Below are 19,796 nucleotides of genomic sequence, written 5' to 3' on the forward strand. Positions count from 1 at the left end.
CCTCCAGCCCACAATTGCCCCCTATAATAATAGAACAGCAAGGGAGACTCTATCAGCCAATAACAGAGCAGCAAGGGAGACTCTATCAGCCAATAACAGAGCAGCAAGGGAGACTCTATCAGCCAATAACAGAGCAGCAAGGGAGACTCTATCAGCCAATAACAGAGCAGCAGGGGAGACTCTATCAGCCAGTAACAGAGCAGCAAGGGAGACTCTATCAGCCAATTACAGAGCAGCAAGGGAGACTCTATCAGCCAATAACAGAGCAGCAGGGGAGACTCTATCAGCCAGTAACAGAGCAGCAAGGGAGACTCTATCAGCCAATTACAGAGCAGCAAGGGAGACTCTATCAGCCAATAACAGAGCAGCAAGGGAGACTCTATCAGCCAATAACAGAGCAGCAAGGGAGACTCTATCAGCCAATAACAGAGCAGCAGGGGAGACTCTATCAGCCAGTAACAGCAGCAAGGGAGACTCTATCAGCCAATTACAGAGCAGCAAGGGAGACTCTATCAGCCAATAACAGAGCAGCAGGGGAGACTCTATCAGCCAGTAACAGAGCAGCAAGGGAGACTCTATCAGCCAATTACAGAGCAGCAAGGGAGACTCTATCAGCCAATAACAGAGCAGCAAGGGAGACTCTATCAGCCAATAACAGAGCAGCAAGGGATACTATCAGCCAATAACAGAGCAGCAAGGGAGACACTATCAGCCGATTACAGAGCAACAAGGGAGACTCTATCAGCCAATAACAGAGCAGGAGGCGGGACTCTCCCAAACATTTTTGTCCAATCCCAGTTTAAGGGATGTCACTGTTTTAGCCACTGCCAGCCAATCTCTGCACAGCAGGCATATTTTACCAACCAATCCCAGTGCAGCAGGCGGGATTCTGCCGTTTAATCTAAACACGCTCTATCAGCCAATCCCAGCGCAAGACGCGAGTCTCTACGCGCCAATGCCAGCCAATCGCCGCGCTGCGGGCGTGGCTTGCCGCAATACGGGTGCGCTGGAGCAGCCCGGGCTGCGTGTGTGGCTCTGGCCGGGAGTAGTCGCGGCTCTGCGGGCTTCAGCTCAGCGGAGCTTCGCTCGGACAGAACCAGGACAAGCGGGGAATCAGGCACAGCGGGAATTCAGCTTCATCAGGCGGGCGAAGGAGACTCGGAACCCCGCGGCTGGAGGTAGGTTTCCCCGGGCTCTGAGCGAGCTGCACCGCGGTGTGAAGGTGTGAAGTTGGTGGTCAGTCGGAGGGGAGGCGAACTTTACCGCCTGCCTGCTAGAGCGGACGGAAGGGGGCGAAAAGTTTTGCTCCGGTTCGGGTGCGTGTGTTTGTTTGTGAAACCGGAGCTCTGGTCACGATCCGAGCGCGTGCATTAACCCGCGGCTCGCTGACGGAGCTGAAGTTGGCTTCTTTCTCCAATTTTCCGTTCCACCTTAAATGGTGCGGCTGCTACATTCCGGCGCCGACGAGGCGCCCGCGTCTGTCTGCGGGGCCGTTTAAGGTGGAACGGAAAATGTGTTCTTCAGTAACTTAGACTGCGCTTAGATTGTCTCCCCCTGTTACACGGCGTTCAGGGCAGTGCGGGGTCTCTGAGGGGCGCGCGAGTAGGTGCACATGATCGCGTGCGTGTGTGTACACCTGTGTGAGTGAACCTGTGTGAATAAACGTGTAGTGTAGCAGGACTGTGTGTACATGTGTATAACGCAGCTGTCTGTCTGTTTACCTGTCTATCTGTCTATCTATCTATCTATCCATCTATCTGTGTGTCTGTCTGTCTGTCTGTTTCTCTGTCTATTTGACTGTCTGTCTCCTTATCTATCTATCTATCTATCTATCTATCTATCTATCTATCTATCTATCTATCTATCTATCTGTCTGTCTGTCTATCTATATATCAATCTCTCTGTCTATCTATCTATCTATCTATCTATCTATCTATCTATCTGTCTGTCTGTCTGTCTGTCTATCAATCTGTCTATCTATATATCTACCTGTCTGTCTGTCTGTATCTATCTATCTATCTATCTATCTATCTATCTATCTATCTATCTATCTATCTATCTATCTATATATCTACCTGTCTAATTATGTGTTATTAAGGTGTAATAGAGCAGTAATAGATCAGCAGGGTGTGTTCAGTGTGACAGCCTCTCTAACAGCAGGTGCTGGTGGTGATTGGGGTTCAGCTGATTGATGGATAAACAGATCAGTTGTTCTCTGGAGGTTCTTCTCTCCACAGTCACTGTTCCACAAGGAGGTATTTAGTGCAGTAACTTGCTGCCTGAACGTCCTGCTCTCCTGAGCTCATCACACATCGGCCCGAAAAATCAGCCCGATCAGAACATCCGATACCGATCCATTTAAAACCCACACCCGTCTCAGTTTAGAGGGCACGTGAGCTTCTCATTGTCTTGACTCAATTTTATCTATAGTCCTCAAAGTGGGATGATTACTTTTCTAGATATTTTCAGGTCTAGAACCCAAACGATCCGTGTTGGTTATTAGAACTGTGTGCTTCTGCCGTGTAAACAGGAGTGCAGATCAGTGATATCTGTGCATTTCTCCACATTCACATCCTCGCCAAACATCTCGCATCCTCCAGAATCCAGAACAGATGTTAGGACAGGCTGTAAACGAGGGCCTGCCCCCCGGAAACAAAACCACCCCTGACGTTAATGAGCTCAGGTCAGGGGTACAGCACAGCTGACCACTGGCTGACCACCAAGGCTGAGATAAGGACCGTCTGGAGACTGGAGGCCAAAGGTTTGCGTCTTAGGAGCTGCAGGGCTAATGTAGATAACAAGTAGTGGGGGCTGATACCCCACCGATTAGCATGGTGCTAACTGTAGGCCAAAATCTCTGTATAATAAATGGTTAAGATGTAAACAGAGCCATTCAGAGCGGTTCTCTGTTCTAGATAAACTTACTGAGTCAGAACTATTCACAGTGGTGGTGATAGGAACCAGACGTCCCCCTCTAAAAGCTCCGTCACAGAAAGTTCCTACATGAAATGGTTCTGAATTCACTGCCTGATGACTGAGACGCTGTTTTATGGTAGTTTAGAGAACTTCAACTCCATTCATGGTGGAGGGAGACATGCAGGGCGCTGTGCGGCAAAATAGTCCCCAAAGAAAACAGATTATTCCAGATTTTCCACTATTTTCCATCATCAACATTCCATATAAGCTCAGAAGACTCGTGTAGGTTCTCTGTTGGTTCTGGATGGTAAATAAAATGTCTATATCTGTGTTGTAGTCATGGCGACGCCTGGTTCCCATCACCACCACTGTAAAGACGTCTGAACCATTTCTCACCAACCCGCTCTGAACACCTCGGATTACACCTCACACACTGAACTAGTAGGGAATTTTTGGACATATGGGTGGACTTCCCCTTCATCCCATTAAACTGTAGCAATTGTATTCAGTTACTGATCTTAAGACTGAGTCAGGGCTGTGAATCACTGGATAATAGTAGGGAACTGAGGAACTCAGTATGTGAGGCCTGCACTTAGCACCATGCTAATTGGTGGGGTATAAGCTTCCAGTACCTGTTAGCTACATTAGCTTCCAGAACGAAAACTAAAGCAGCACCAAACACCATTTTCACTGGCGTATCACTTTAAAAGAGAAGTCTCCTGTTCATTTTCTCAGGCCTGGTGGCTTCATTTCTCAGGCTGTGTCTGTTTGTTTTTCGGGAGGTGAGCGCTCGTTTACAGCCTTGTGTTAATGTGATTAACAAAAGTAACTATGCAAATTAACGGGATTAATCTCGATTAACAACACAACTGCACTTATTAATGTAATTGTGGCTACCTGTACAAATTAACACGACTAATCGTGATTAAATGCACAAATGAATGTGATTAATCATATTTAACTACAAAATGCAGTTTCACTAATTAAAGCAGCTGATCAATTAATTACTCATTATTTTAATCCTATTAAGCCCTTATAAGTGCATTTAAGTGGCAGAGCAGAGCGACAGTAGTAACTGTGGATAATGAGCAGTAATGAGCTGCAGGTCATTAATCAGACTCTGTCTTTACTCTGAACTCTGAGTTTTCTGCTCTGCTGGGTTCCAGCCTTTAATAGCAGTGAGTCACTGGCGTAATTTTGGAGACGTGCTATTACGGCTCTGAGCGCCTCGGCCTCCGAGCCCGTCCCGTCCCGTCCGTCCCGCGCAGGGTTTATTTAGGCTGAAGTAAACCTGCTCATTTCGGAGGCGTTCTTGTTGTCTGTGTTGAGTCTATTCTGGGACTCATGGCTGGTTTTTGTTCTCTGTGTTGGAGAACGCGTTCTCCAGCAGGAGCTCCTGAGCACGGCTCTGTGTTCGGGCTGTAAGACTATCCCAGTTGGCCTGCCGAAGCCTGTCAGGAATCTGTAACGGAACCATTCACTCATCCACGTGCACGCTCCTGCTCACGGATACGCCCGACTTTGCACGCCGAGACCTTCAGGCGGCGAGCTGCAGGCTGCCGAGAGCATCAGACAGCCGTGTTTACATGATTTAATCATCAAATCAACAAATTCACATGCAGCACATTCAGTTATTACACTCGCCAGCAAAACTAGCAGCTGCATTACATCATTCTGCCCATGTAGAGTCGTGTACTCAGTGCTAATTAGCCTATATTTGCATATTTGCCAGTTGAGGAAATGTAATAATCTACACGGATGCGCGGATCAAACTAACAGAGCAGAGGTTTTCATGTATCCTATCAATCCTGCTGTATAAACCAATCAGCTGTGTGCTGTTTGTGCTACATTTGCATCTTTGCCTTGGTGTTACACTATATGGCCAAAAGTATTCGGTCGTCTGCCTTCACACACATATGAACTTGAGTGACATCCCATTCTTAATCCACAGGGTTTAATATGATGTCGGCCCACCCTTTGCAGCTATAACAGCTTCAACTCTTCTGTGAAGGCTTTCCACAAGGGTTAGGAGTGTTTATGGGAATTTTTGACCGTTCTACCAGAAGCGCATTAGTGAGGTCAGACACTGATGTTGGACAAGAAGGCCTGGCTCACAGTCTCCGCTCCAATTCATCCCAAAGGTGGTCTATCAGGTTGAGGTCAGGACTCTGTGCAGGCCAGAAGCAAAACAAACAAATAAGACAGTAACTTTCGGACGTCGTATCATCGGTTCAGCATATATTTATATGAATAAGTCACCGTTGTCAGCTGAAATTATGTCATGTTGCATCTGCGATCTGATTGGCTGCCTAATGAAATTGGTCGTACGAAGCTGATTGCAGCTGCAGGAGAATTTACACTACGCAGAAACGTGTAGTTTAAAATAAGTTTGAAGTTTTACAGCCTGACAGGTTTACAGTGTAAATCCAGCCTGAGTGGGTTTATTGTTTAGGTTTGGTGGTCTCGCGCTCGGAGGACGAGTAGCGACAGCTGGAGTTTAAGACCCCCCCAACACACACACACACACACATGCAGACACACTCACATGCACACACACTCACACTCACACACTCACATGCACACACACTCACTCTCAATCACACACACTCACATGCACTCACACTCACACTCACTCACACACTCACACACATTTACACACTCACGTACACTCACACGCCCACTTGGACAAAATCCTTCAGTCTAGACAGCTTTGACCACACACATAGACAAAATAGAAGAGAGAGAGAGAGAGAGAGACAGAGAGAGAGAGTGAGAGAGGGAAAGAGAGAGAGAGGGACAGAGAGAAAGAGAGAGAGTGAGAGAGATGAGAGAGAGAGAGAGAAAGAGAGAGAGTGAGAGAGATGAGAGAGAGAGAGAGAGAGTGATAGAGATCAGAGAGAGAAAGAGAGAGAGTGAGAGATGAGAGAGAGAGAGAGAGAGAGAGAAAGAGAGAGAGAGAGAGCAAGAGAGAGTGAGAGAGATGAGAGAGAGAGAGAGAGAGAGAGACAGACAGAGAGAGAGAGAGAGAGAGAAAGAGAGAGTGAGAGAGATGAGAGAGAGAGAGAGAGAGACAGACAGAGAGAGAGAGAGAGAGAAAGAGAGAGTGAGAGAGATGAGAGACAGACAGAGAGAGAGAGAGAGACAGACAGAGAGAGAGAGAGAGAGACAGAGAGAGAGAGACAGACAGAGAGAGAGAGAGAGAGAGAGAGACAGACAGAGAGAGAGAGAGAGACAGGTAGACACATCCCTAACTGTGAGAGTGGTGGTCTAAGCAGGTGTGGGTTAGTTGTTAGGGATGAAAGACATAATGTCTGTTACATGATTCAAACATCTGTGTTAGGCTGGAACCTCCAAACCTTGTTCACCAGTGTCACTAGTAAAAATGTGTGGATCAGTGATCAGGTTCTGTGTGTGGATCTGAAATCGGTTCCTGTGTGTGGATCAGTGATCAGGTTCTGTGTGTGGATCTGTAATTGGTTCCCGTGTGTGGATCAGTGATCAGGTTCTGTGTGTGGATCTGTAATCGGTTCTTGTGTGTGGATCAGTGATCAGGTTCTGTGTGTGGATCTGTAATCGGTTCCCATGTGTGGATCAGTGATCAGATCCCGTGTGTGGACCTGTAATCAGTTCCCGTATGTGGATCAGTGATCAGGTTCTGTGCGTGGATCTGTAATCAGTTCCTGTGTGTGGATCAGTGATCAGGTTCTGTGTGTGGATCTGTAATCGGTTCCCGTATGTGGATCAGTGATCAGATCCCGTGTGTGGATCTGTAATCGGTTCCCATATGTGGATCAGTGGGTCAGGCCTCAGTTCTCGTGCGTGGCTCAGGGCTCGGTTCCTGTGCGTGGGTCAAGGCTCCGTCCCTGTGTGTGGGTCAAGGCTCGGTTCCCGTGTGTGGGTCAGGCCTCGGTTCCCGTGTGTGGGTCAGGGCTCGGTTCCCGCTCAGTGAGACCCCGTCTCTCAGCTGTATGACATCATGCATCTCCTGTCCTCCATCAAAGCGAGGGGCTGTGTTTCCAGTGGAAATGCAGGGTGACTGAGCGTCAGCCTGGCTGTGTGGAGGTTCTGCGTGTTTAGTCATCTAATAACACTCTAATAACAGCTCTGTGTTCTCTAACCGACTGTTAGACGCTTTAAAGCTCTATAGCTGCACTTTTATGGCAGTGAGAACATGAGAACTGGGATTCTTAAAGGGTAGTTTATCCACAAAACGTTTCACGTTTCATGTCTTAATAAGTGAAAACGTCTTAACTGTAGAGAATAAATCTAATATCTCTCACGATGAGTCTCCTGTAACAATATTCTAAGATTATTCCACCTGTCTCTGTTCAGTTTAACTAGTTTTAAGTGATTTTATCTGGTGAAAGTGTCTGATTCCACTGGCAGGTTTAGTTCACTTTTTTGGACAAATAATGATTAAACCAAGTAACATGATCTGCCAATGAAATCAGGCACATTTATAAGATAAAACAAGTAAAAATGTCTAGAAATAAGTTCCATAATCTCACAATATTCTGAGCACAGTCTCATAATGAGAGATATTAGATATACTGACTACATTTACAATGTTTTCATGTTAAGATATTTTTTGCACAAGGCTGATATAGCTCACCAGTAATGAGTGTGTTCCATCAGCTTTCCCTTATCAGCACTTGATGATCATGCAGGGACTAAAGAGACCAGTCGATCCAGTGTAGAAAGTATACTATACTAGGTGGCACGGTGGCGCCTCACAACAACAAGGGTCTGGGTTCGATTCCCCGGCCGGGTGACCAGGGTCCTGTCTTTGTGGAGTTTTCATGTTCTCCTGATGTCTGTGTGGGTTTCCTCTGGGTTCTGCGAGTTCCCCCCACAGTCCAAAGACATGCAGTCAGGCCAATTGGACACGCTACATTGCCCCTGGGTGTGAGTGTGTGTGTTTGTCTGCCCAGCGATGGACTGGTGACCTGCCCAGGGTGTATCTTGCCTTCCACCTGATGACTGCTGGGATAGGCTCCAGCACCACCCATGACCCAGAAGGAGAAGCATCTTAGAAGGTGTGTGTACTCTGCTATTATGTGAGTCTTCACCTGCTGGTTCATTTTGTGTTTAACACACCACACGTTTTCAGGGGGCACCCACACTGTCTGATTACGTAGCCGTGCTGTCATTCTAATCAGTTACATGACCTGCTTAACATGTTCCTTTGAACATTTCACAGTGTTTCTAGTCTTAAACGTATTGCAGGCTTAATTTTTGGACTGAGCGTGTATTTACAAAAAACAATGGAGATGATAAGATAAAACAGTATAAATATCTTCCTTTGCGCTGCTTTTATTTGAATACAGATCAAAGTAGATTTATAAATCACTGCGTTTTGATTTTATTTGCACGTGTTAATGGAACTTTCACAGATGTGCAGATTACCCACTAATAACCTCCCGACCACAATATGACAGATGCTGGATTTACAGCTTTACGCTGGTAACAATCTGGATGGTTCTTTTCTTCTTTGGCCAAGAGAACACAACTAATGATGCACATTTCCTCTGAGCATCAGTCCTTTTCAGATGTGCTCGAGCCCAGCGAAGTGGGCAGCTTTTCTGGATGTTGTTGATATGTGACTTCCACTGTCCAGAGTACAGGCTCAACATGTCTTTGTAGATGCAGCAATCACCAGTGTTTACCAGCAATGTTTATCAAAGTATTCTTGAGCCTCTGTGGTGATCTCGTCACAGAAACATACTGGTTTTTAATGCAGGTTGAAGGTCATGAGCATTGGGGTGTGGTTTTGGCCTTTTTCCTTTACAGAAAGAGGAATTTCTCTGGCTTGCCTGAATCTTTTGATGATATTGTTCACTGTAGAGGGTGAAATGCCCAAAATCTTTGCAATTGCTTGGAAAGCTGAAAGCTGGACTGGAAACATGTTCCTTTGAAGCCCAGAGAACCAAACTGAAGCTCTTATTTTGAACAGTTTCTCAGAAGAACTAGCTCGCTGGAAGCGACAGTGATGCTCAGATTAGCTGAAGGTTAAAGAGGGTGACCAGCTACAAGATGGATGGAGACAATCAGAGGAATCATGAAGCAGACATTCAGAAGCCTGAAGACCCAAACAGAAGACAGGACATTCTGGAGAAACACTGTCCACACGAGTCAGCAGGAGTGGGAAACCAGCTTGGACTTACTGATCTGCAGCCGTGGCTCAGTTCAGACTGTAAACGGTTCCTCGGCTCCTGACAGTGATCCAGGCTCTGAAGATGTTCCGGGTTGTTTTTTATTCTGAAGCTTTAGTCGCTCTGGATTCAGCTAACGAGCGTCTCGCTCTCTGAATCAGCTCCTCTGTCTCTGATACAGCCTGTATGAGTCAGAGTGAGTGGAGACCGAAGGCTGCTCCACATTTCCAACACAAATTCAGGCTTTCCTCTGTTTTTTGTTGCATGCATCACGCTTTCATTGCAGTTTCCCAGCCGCCTCTTCGATGTGAAGGTATGTTACTGTCGTTGGGATTAATTATGTCAGGATAGCGGTGAATACCAGCCACTTTGCATCCAGATGCCTCACCACCGTATGACTGAAAACCTCACCAAAATACCCAGCAGGCTTGTCCAGCGTGGCAGTTCAGAGGCGTCGGGCAGTTTGAGGAGCTGGTGTTGGTTTGTAGCAGTGTTTCAGTACGCAGTGTTAGCTGGTTAGTTGCATAACATTTATTTTTCAACCTCGTATGGGTGGGCGATATGGACTGGACTGCATATCATAATAAGATAAGCCTTATCTTATCTTATCTTAAAGAAACTTTCACGATTCGCGATACGTATCGTGATATTTTGACACAGACAAAACTGTCAGTAATACAGTGAAAATTAGCTACCAAGACGTCGGCACTACTAGTGATTTTTATACCTGTTATGAAGAAAAAGACCATAATACACTGAAACCACATTACACTAAGATAAAACAGTGGTTATTATATTTTTTAACAGAGTAAATTCTCACATTTGTGGGTTTCTTTGGTCTCTTGTTCTCTGTCTCACCGGTTTTTCATTTCTTCTCATAGCTCTCTGTTTGGAGTCTCTGAGAAACCTTCGTTTGGAGGGTCATGTAGCCCCAACACTTCACCCCACCCCTCTATCTCAACACGATTTGGGACGCCCTACACCTAGACGTAAACTGAAGGGTAGGTCTAGGTGTTAAAGGCGAGGGGTGAAACGAGACTGGGCCTTTAGATTATAGAGGGCCTGTAAACAGTAACGACCAGTGTGTAGTAACAGTGTGAACTGCATAGTAATAATGCAGCTGATTGGACGGCAGCCTGGTATTTCATCATACTGATTTAAAGAGATTGTGCTGATAGTATTGTCTTTTTTTAATGGGCCTTTTTATTAAAGTAAATATTGTGTGGCGTGTATAGTTTCACCAAATCACTCGCCTTTTTGAGCTCCTCTAACATAAGCTTTGGCCAGCTTCTTCATAAGGCCTTGTTTTTAATGCATTTCTACAAGAGGCACTGTTCATTTTTTGCCACGCTACATTTTATAACCAGTTTTTAATCGGCATTAAGCACCATTTCGCTGCTGTTGGAAGAAAACCTTGTATCTCCAAAGTGGTATCTCCAAAAACTTTACAGGAGAAGGAAAAAACATACTTTACTTCTAATGTATGTCAATGGAACCAGAATTTTTTCTACATCATTTTGGGCCTTTTCTTTTGGTCCATTCATCATGAAATTTACACACAATTTAAAGAGTAACTTGTGTTATCAAATTATGTCAAAAACAGAAAAACGTCAAAAATGCAGGTACAAGGTTTTCTTCTGAAGCCAGCGATGTATTTCCATATTCATGTATTTTCACTGAAATTACTTAAAATTCTATGACTTGGACTAACCGTTCTTTATTTAATGATATGCAATATGCAAATGTGGATCTAAATAAACTGCAAAAAGAAGTAAAATGAAACTGCATTGGTCTTTTAGAAACTCAACAGACCACATAATAACATTCTTCCTCATTTCATGCCTCCAGTGTTGAACTGTCGTCATACTGTGAGTATTCAGTCCACGTCCCAGTCATATTTTACGCTCTTTTCTCACATTAGAACAGGTTTCTTTGCTCCGTATGTTGCCGAGGCCGGCAAGAGGACACGCCAGAGAACCTTTTTTTGTGAATATAAATCAGTCTGAGTGCAGAAATGTGTGCCAGAAAGAGGCCCAGCTCCACTCTCTCCGTAAACGCCAGACACAACAGCCCAGAATAAAGCTCAGCTTCACTAAGAGTCTGAGGATGAAGCCTGCAGGACAGGATCTGAAACAGACTCTGCTGATGCTCAGATTAGAGTCAGATTCCTCAGTTGGGGTTACAGGGAATTCATGATTCCCCATAATCCAGTGTGTGAGGTGTAATTAGAGAGATTCAGAGCGGTTTGGTGTGAAATAATTCAGATGTATTTACAGTGGGGGTGAAAGGTACCAGGCATCGCCATGACTACAACACAGATATAGACATTTTCTTTGGGGACTATTTTGCTGCGCAGCGCCCTGCATGTATCCCTCCACCATGAATGGAGTTGAAGTTCTCTAAACTATCATAAAACAGCGTCTCAGTCATCAGGCAGTGAATTCAGAACCATTTCATGTAGGAACTTTCTGTGAGGGAGCTTTTAGAGGGAGATGTCTGGTTCCTATCACCACCACTGTGAATAGTTCTGACTCAGTAAGTTTATCTAGAACAGAGAACTGCTCTGAACCACTCTGTTTAAATCTAAACCACTTAGCTATGGAGAGAATTTTGGGAAGTTTTAGGAAACTTGTCTGAGGTCATGTGCATGACTAAATGTTCTGTAGTACATAAACACTATTAATGTCCATGTATCGTCCATGACGTCATGAATACAAACAAATTTACATACGTGCACCCAAACAGCCTACAGCAGTTCAGCTCCACCCATCAGAACAGAGCTCATTTACATGCATCATATATCTTGAAGGCACAGTAACAGAATCAGCCTGTTAACTGTGAGGGATCAAGAGAGGCTGGACAGTGACCATATAGGGTGGGTACAATAAAATCAAGTAGACTGTAGTCATGTGCCTTTAAAATGGTTCTAGCACCAAGAAGGTTCCTGAAGAAGAAACGTTCAGAAATAACTGAGGTTGTCTCAGTGTGTGGGATGGGGAGAGGGGAGAAGACCAGGAGCTACAATTTCCTCAAAGCTATGTGAAAACGTTCTGGACTTGGCCAGCGTGGGATGTTGCACACTGTTGTGGTCTGTTGTGTTGTTTTTGTGGTCTGTTGTGTTGTTTTGTGGTCTGTTATGAGATGTTTTTGTTGTCTGTTGTGGGTCTTTTGTAGTCTGTTATAAGATGTTTTTGAGGTCTGTTGTGGGTTTTTGTGGTCTGTTGTGTTGTTTTGTGGTCTGTTATGAGATGTTTTTGTTGTCTGTTGTGGGTCTTTTGTAGTCTGTTATAAGATGTTTTTGTGGTCTGTTGTGGGTTTTTGTGATCTGTTGTGGGTTTTTTGTGGTCTGTTGTTTTGTGGTCTGTTATGAGATGTTTTTGTTGTCTGTTGTGGGTTTTTTGTTGTCTGTTATGAAATGTTTTTGTTGTGTGTTGTGGGTTTTTGTGGTCTGTTGTGGGTTTTTTGCTGTCTGTTGAGTGTTTTTTGTGGTCTGTTGTGGGTTTCTGTGGTCTGTTGTGGGTTTTTTGTGGTCTGTTGTGGGTTTTTTGTGGTCTGTTGTGGTTTTTGTGGTCTGTTATGAGATGTTTCTGTGGTCTGTTGTGGGTTTTTTGTGGTCTGTTGTGCGATCTTTTGTGGTCTGTTGTGGTTTTTGTGGTCTGTTATGAGATGTTTTTGTTGTCTGTTGTGGGTTTTTTGTGGTCTGTTGTGGTTTTTGTGGTCTGTTGTGGGTTTCTGTGGTCTGTTGTGGGTTTTTGTGGTCTGTTGTGGTTTCTCAGTCAGTGCTATGGGATTGTATTGTGGAAGTGTTCACCTGTGTAATGGGCTGTTTTTGGCATGCGCTCAGTGCTGGGTTTGGGAGTTCTTCCCGCTCCCTGCGGTGCGGTCGGGTTACTCCTCACTCTCCTCCCTCATAAGTCTCTTATCTCCTCCATCAGAGGAGTGGGTGGAGGAATGCCTGTCATCTCTAAAGAGCTTTCAGAGAGCATCGCAGGTTAAGGAGAGACTCACTTTGGGGAAGTTACCTGAAACAGCGCCATCGCCATAGTAACTCAGCTGCGTCCTGCAACGTTAGCGTGAGAGCCGTGTGGAGCAGTGGAGTGAGTGCAGTAGCTGATGGTGGTGTTTGTGATGGGGGTGAGTTTGATTGTACAGAGCGTCGTTCAGCACTTAATTACTGTTTTTACCCAAAACAGGCTGCTGAACCCAAAATCAGCCCCACAGATAAACAGGCATGCCATCACATGCAGAGCTACACGCAGCGAACAGTGTTCACAGAGATTTACAACCACGACCTTCAGACCTGCTACACCCACAGCATTAATACACACAGTAATAACGTAGATATAAACAAAAGCATTGTTTATAAGGTGCGTTCTAATGGGTGGAGTCGGCCCCAGGCCCTGACCTCTGAACTGACGCTACTGAACATTTATATATTCACCTAAACGCTTCAGTCAGAAAACGCTGCCCCGTGTTTTCATCACGTCACTACCGCAACACAGTTTTAGTCGGTAGGCGGGGCCATGTTTTAGCCACGCCCCTGCATTTGAGAACAGGGAATGAGGCTGCAGTAGTCTGAATAGGTGGAGCTAAACTGCTGTAGGCTGAATGGGTGTGGCTAAACAGCTGTAGGCTGAATGGGTGGGGCTGAACTGCAGTAGTCCGAATGGGCTGGGCTGAAGTGCGGTAGTCTGAATGGGTGGGGCTAAACGGTAGTAGTCTGAATGGGTGGGGCTAAACTGTCGTAGTCTGAATGGGTGGGGCTAAACTGTAGTAGTCTGAATGGGCAGGGCTAAACTGCTGTAGGCTGAATGGGCGGGGCTTAACTGCTTAGTGTCTCATTGTGAATTTGGCTGCGCGTCTGTCTAATAAAGTTCAGTAGATCTGTGATCTCTGAGCCGTCTGACCTGGAGAAACCTCCTTGCCTGCTGCAGATCTGTCATCGGCTGATCTGGCCTGTTTATGGAGCCCACACAGGGCCGACTTTCCTCTCCGTTCACACTGCGGATGCAAACGCTGCGTGTTTGGATAGGAAACTTGGAGCGAGTGTTCGGTGGAGGACGGAGGTGTAATCTTTGTCTTTGCCCATTAAAGCGACAGTTTCCTTCCTTTCTGCCAGTCTAGTTGATCAGCCAAGGCGTGTTTGAAGGTTCACGTTTGCTTCTTTGGTGCTATGATACTAATGTAGCTAACAAGAAATGGAAGCTTATACCCCACCAAATAGCATTGAGCTAACTGCAGGCCTAAATCACACGTCCCCCTCAAATGTCTCGGTTCTTATTTGGATTTAAGGAGGAACGGAAAATTAAAATAAAAATTAAAATGAAGCTGTCAAAAAGGAAGGCAACAGTACATACTACATACAGTACATGCCCATTACAGTACATACTACATACAGTACATGCTCATTACAGCACATACTACATACAGTACATGCCCATTACAGTACATACTACATACAGTACATGCTCATTACAGTACATACTACATACAGTACATGCCCATTACAGTACATACTACATACAGTACATGCTCATTACAGCACATACTACATACAGTACATGCCCATTACAGTACATACTACATACAGTACATGCTCATTACAGCACATACTACATACAGTACATGCCCATTACAGTACATACTACATACAGTACATGCTCATTACAGTACATACTACATACAGTACATGCCCATTACAGTACATACTACATACAGTACATGCCCATTACAGTACATACTACATACAGTACATGCTAGTATACAATACATACTAATAATACATGCTAGGATACAGTACATACTAATAACAGCACAGTAGCGTACAGTAATGTTAGCTTACTAGCGCAGCTGCTAACCTCTTTAGAAAGTGATAAACAAAATAATAACAATCGACACAAACCTTGTTTTCTATCTTCGTTCCTCAGGCTGCGGAGTTCTTGATGATGTGGTTTCTGACACTGTGATACACTGTTATCTATAAACCTGAACTACAGTACATTAGCACAGCTGACCACAGTCGCAGGAGCGCAGGTTCCGTCCGGACCTTTATCCAGACGCTCGCTGGTAGTTGGAAGGTTTGTTTGAAGCCCGTTGACGTGTTTCTGATGATGAGACCGTCGCCGTAGCCGCTCCAGTCTGTGATCTTAATGAGTTTCCTCATCATTAAGTGTAAACAGAGGGCGTTATTGTGATGTGACGATGGCTCGGTGCCAGCGAGGACCCACATTAATCCCAGAGTGTCCGCCGCTCCAACATCTTCACTCCAGCTGTTCCGGCTGAGTCTCCTGCTGAAGCCGGTTCCATCACTGTGTTCCCTGAAGGAGCATGTTTATGCTAATGTAAAGACGCTTCCGGAGCCGTTTCTGAAGTCTAAATATTGTGGTCAGTCTGTAAGAGGTTCTCTCCAGATGACGCCTGCTTTCATTTTAAAGCCATTTTGCTCTTGTTTTGCCTCGCCCCCTTTCTGAAAATGGTTCTATATAGCACTTCTGTTGTTAAAGGCTTGGCATCAAAACAATGAGTGTGTTTACATGCACTCAATAATCTAAAAACTGCAGAAAATCAGATTTTGTCAGTAATCTGATCAATGCGTTTACATGCACTCAATAATCTGGTAACTGCAGAAAATCAGATTTTGTCAGTAATCCGATCAACACGTTTACATGCACTCAATAATCTGGTAACTGCAGAAAATCAGATTTTGTCAGTAATCCGATCAACACGTTTACATGCACTCAATAATATGTGAACCCTTTTTAGTTCTATGCAGAATTTCAATAAGGCGCTACATAGAACCATATACAACACATTCTCCATTGAACTGGAGAACCATTGAAGTGTGCTAATGATCTTTAAAGGATTTATGGTTCTAAGTTGCCCCACTGCCTGTACTAAAGAGCCCTAGAAAACCCTTCTTTTTTAAGAGAGTGTGGGATAAAGAGTGGTGGGAAATGATCACTTCGAATTAGAATGTGTTTTACACAGAAAGCTGCTCAGACGTTATCAGTGGAGCTCAGTGGGCGTGAGGTGTAGAATGTGGGCCCTTCAGATTGAAGCCCAGTATGAGACGATGTGAGGACAGTGCTTAAAGGGCTTAAGAGGCCAAAATCCTTTTCTTCAGTTTGGTGCACACTAATAACAGTACATACTCACAGTACAAGCTAGGATACAGTAAATACATAAATTTATATGCATATTTATTATACTCTGATCAGGCATAACATTCTGACGTTGTCCATCTTATCAGCTCCACTTACTGTATAGCTGCACTTTGTAGCTCTACAGTTACAGACTGGAGTCCATCTGTTTCTCTGATACTTTGTTACCCTGTTCTTCAGTGGTCAGGACCCCCATGGACCCTCACAGAGCAGGTACTATTGGGGTGGTGGGTCATTCTCAGCACTGCAGTAACACTGACGTGATGGTGGTGTGTTAGTGTGTGTTGTGCTGGTCTGAGTGGATCAGACACTGCAGTGCTGCTGGAGTTTTTAAACCCCTCAGTGTTGCTGCTGTGAAGACGAAACCGAAGGTCTGGGAGCGCCAGGCGTTCGCTGGCCGTCATGACTGTTTACCTCCACCTCATGAAGCTCTGTTCTTTAGCGCATGCGGTTTAGGAGCTGATCTGTTCAGACTGTCGCATACAGATCACATTTAAAACATAATCTGAACAGCCAAACAAACAAATCAGATTTGCTGAGAAAAACAGATTTGGGCCACTTTTACCTGCTGTGTAAACATAGCCTAATAGAGTGGACAGTGAGTGGACAGTGTTTAAAAACTCCCGCAGCACTGCTGTGTCTGATTCACTTGCTGAGAATGATCCACCACCCTCTGTGAGGGTCCATGGGGGTCCTGACCGCTGAAGAACAGGGTAAAAGGGGGTAACAAAGTATCAGAGAAACAGATGGACAACAGTCTGTAACTGTAGAACTACAAAGTGCAGCTATACAGTAAGTGGAGCTGATAAAATGGACAATGAGCGTAGAAACAAGGAGGTGGTCAGAATGTTATGGCTGATTGGTGTACACACATATGTGTGTGTGTGTGTGTGTGTGTGTGTGTGTGTTTAGTAAGCATTAAGCAGCCACAGATCTTTATTCATAATATGGCTTCATATTTGTAGGGCGAGGCAACTTCTTTGGGGGGGGAGGGGGGGGTGCTTCTTCTGGGCACACCCTCAAGCCTGCTGTCCACTCTGTGTGGGCTGACCGGTGACCTCTGACCTGCATATGGAATGCAGCGAGAGACCGCTCCGACAGTGGCTCTCTTTGTCCCCCCCCACCCGGCTGCCTGTGCCAAGTCCTCCAGAGGAAAAAATAAAAACGGAAGAGCAGAAAAAAGAATCGGAGAGAAGCGAAGAGGGAGAACAGAGCCATTGTGTGCCGCAGCAGTGGCTCCTGTTGCCGTGAGAACAGAGAGAAGGCTGCTGGGAGTGCGCTCTGAGCCGTGCTGGCTGGTTTGAGTGCAGTCAGAGTGAATGAAGCTAGACGGAGAGCTCTGAGCATAACTGCTGGGTTCCTTCTGTTTACGGCTTCACCGGACACCAGTCAGATGCCTTTTTCGAATATGGTTAAAGTGCCAAAACGCTGTCGTTCAGAAAGGCAGTGAGGAAGTTTGCGTCATGGTCTCTGATAGGGGCTCTTTAAGTCCAGTCCCCCTGAGACTCGGCCCCGCCCTGCTGGGGCCTGTTTGTTTTGGTTTGCAGTGTGGCCTGCGAACAGAACACAATGAGAGCTGAGCGCTAAAGCCTTCAGCACATGGGCTCCTTTTCCAGAACCTGACCTTTAACACTGCCCCCCACCACCCTCCCCACACTGACTCAATGCTGACCTGTCCTGACCACTCTCTCTCTCTCTCTCTCTCTCTCTCTGTCTCTCGCTCTGTCTCTCTCTGTCTCTCTCTCTCTCTCTCTCTCTCTATGTCTATCTCTCTCTGTCTCTCTCTCTTTCTCTCTCTCTCTATGTCTATCTCTCTCTCTCTCTCCGTCTCTCTCTCTCTCTCTCTCTCTCTCTCTCTCTGTCTCTGTCTCTCTGTTCTCTCTCTCTTTCTCTCCATCTCTCGCTCTGTTACTCTCTCTGTCTCCTCTGTTCGTTCTCTGTCTCTCGTTCTCTCTCTCACTCTCTCTCTCTCTCTCTCTCTCTCTCTGGCTCTCTCTGTTCTTTCTCTCTCTCGCTGTTCTCTCTCTCTGTCTCTCGCTCTGTCTCTCTGTCTCTGGCTCTCTCTGTTCTCTCTCTCTCTCTCTCTGTCTCTCGCTCTGTCTCTCTCTCTGTCTCTGGCTCTCTCTGTTCTCTCTCTCTCTCCATCTCTCGCTGTCTCTCTCTCTCTGTTCTCTCTCTCTCTCTCTGTCTCTCGCTCTGTCTCTCTCTCTGTCTCTGGCTCTCTCTGTTCTCTCTCTCTCTCCATCTCTCGCTGTCTCTCTCTCTCTGTTCTCTCTCTCTCTGTCTCTTGCTCTGTCTCTCTCTCTGTCTCTGGCTCTCTGTTCTCTCTCACACTCTCTCTGTCTCTCTGTGTCTCCTCTGTTCTTTCTCTGTCTCTCGTTCTCTCTCTCACACTCTCTCTCTTTCTCCCTCTCTGTCTTTCGCTCTGTCTCTCTCTCTTCTCTCTCTCTCTCCATCTCTCGCTCTGTCTCTCTCTCTCTGTTTGCTGTAATCCAGAAGTTTACAGTCACAGAAAACTGAAACCAACAAACCTTCACTTTTTTTACAGTAAATCGACTGGAGGGTAATGCACCAGATGTTCATGTCATTCTGGATTATTCTGTATATAATAGTTATTCTGTGTCGTCAGACCTGCGTATGTACAGATATTCTCATATTCATCTCCTTTCCCACTGGTGTCTTATTCTTTTTTGGATCACTGTGTTAAAATAGAACCTGTAGTGCCAGATATAAAAATTTCATACTACTAATAATGATGATGATAAACTTGCAACTACAGTGATTTTTATTCAGGTCTAATAATGTGCTCTTTGTAGTGAAACATGTAGTCAGTCATTGTTCTGTAAGTATTGTCCCATAATTGATCACAATAACGATAGAATATCATCACATTGCTGATCCCTAGTAGCTGTGCTGGTACATTGTGTGTGTGATGATGTAATTTAAACAGTAAACGCTGAAGCAGCGCAGTTACACATGCAGCTCAGACTGAGCTGATGCTGTACTAAACACCATAAAATAATAATGTAAACCCCACCCGGTGGGAAAGTCTGGTCCGATTCTGGTCCCAGCACTGCCCTGCTGCCCTTTTGGAACAGAGCAGATCCCAGGAGAGAAACACTGAGCTGTTCTTATCACGTTCTACAAACACAGGCCACGTAGGAGCTGGTTGTGTTTATAAACACAGGCCTGCAGCGCAGCAGGACCGCAGAGCTGGACTGAACATCCAGAAACTCTGACCGTGATCTAGTTTAACGTGTCCTTCAGCTCTGACAGTCAACGATGATTACAATATACATCTTTGGTTTACAGCCTTAAGGGTATCGAACCTTAAAGAAAACTAAGTTCCTTCTCATTTAAGAAAACTGAGATGTTATGCTCAAACGGACAGCCTTTTAAAGCTAGCTAATGCTAACTCTGCTAACAATCTCCATAATTTAACACTGTAAACAGCTAACGCTAGCTAACTCTGCTAACCACAGCTAACACTGGCTAACTCTGCTGACCGTCTCCATAGTTTAGCGATGTAAACAGTCTCAGATGTGATACCTGCTTTTGCTGTGCTGCG

At 45.3% G+C, this 19,796-nt stretch overlaps 1 protein-coding gene across 2 annotated transcripts in view; it reads left to right on the plus strand.

Moving 5' to 3' along the window:
* Positions 1–1,021: 1,021 nt before the first annotated feature.
* The window catches only part of ppp2r3a (protein phosphatase 2, regulatory subunit B'', alpha), a 159,048-nt gene continuing 140,273 nt past the window's right edge, over positions 1,022–19,796 (plus strand). The window contains exon 1 of one of the 2 annotated variants that reach the window (XM_017724397.2): positions 1,022–1,178. The gene's annotated coding sequence lies outside the window, so the exon portion shown is untranslated. Of the gene's footprint in view, positions 1,179–9,984; positions 10,070–19,796 lie in introns of those variants that run through there. The other variant, XM_037546628.1, reaches the window with a different exon arrangement.

The sequence above is a fragment of the Pygocentrus nattereri genome, chromosome 17 (genome assembly GCF_015220715.1).
Source record: "Pygocentrus nattereri isolate fPygNat1 chromosome 17, fPygNat1.pri, whole genome shotgun sequence".
Taxonomy (NCBI): Eukaryota; Metazoa; Chordata; class Actinopteri; order Characiformes; family Serrasalmidae; genus Pygocentrus; species Pygocentrus nattereri.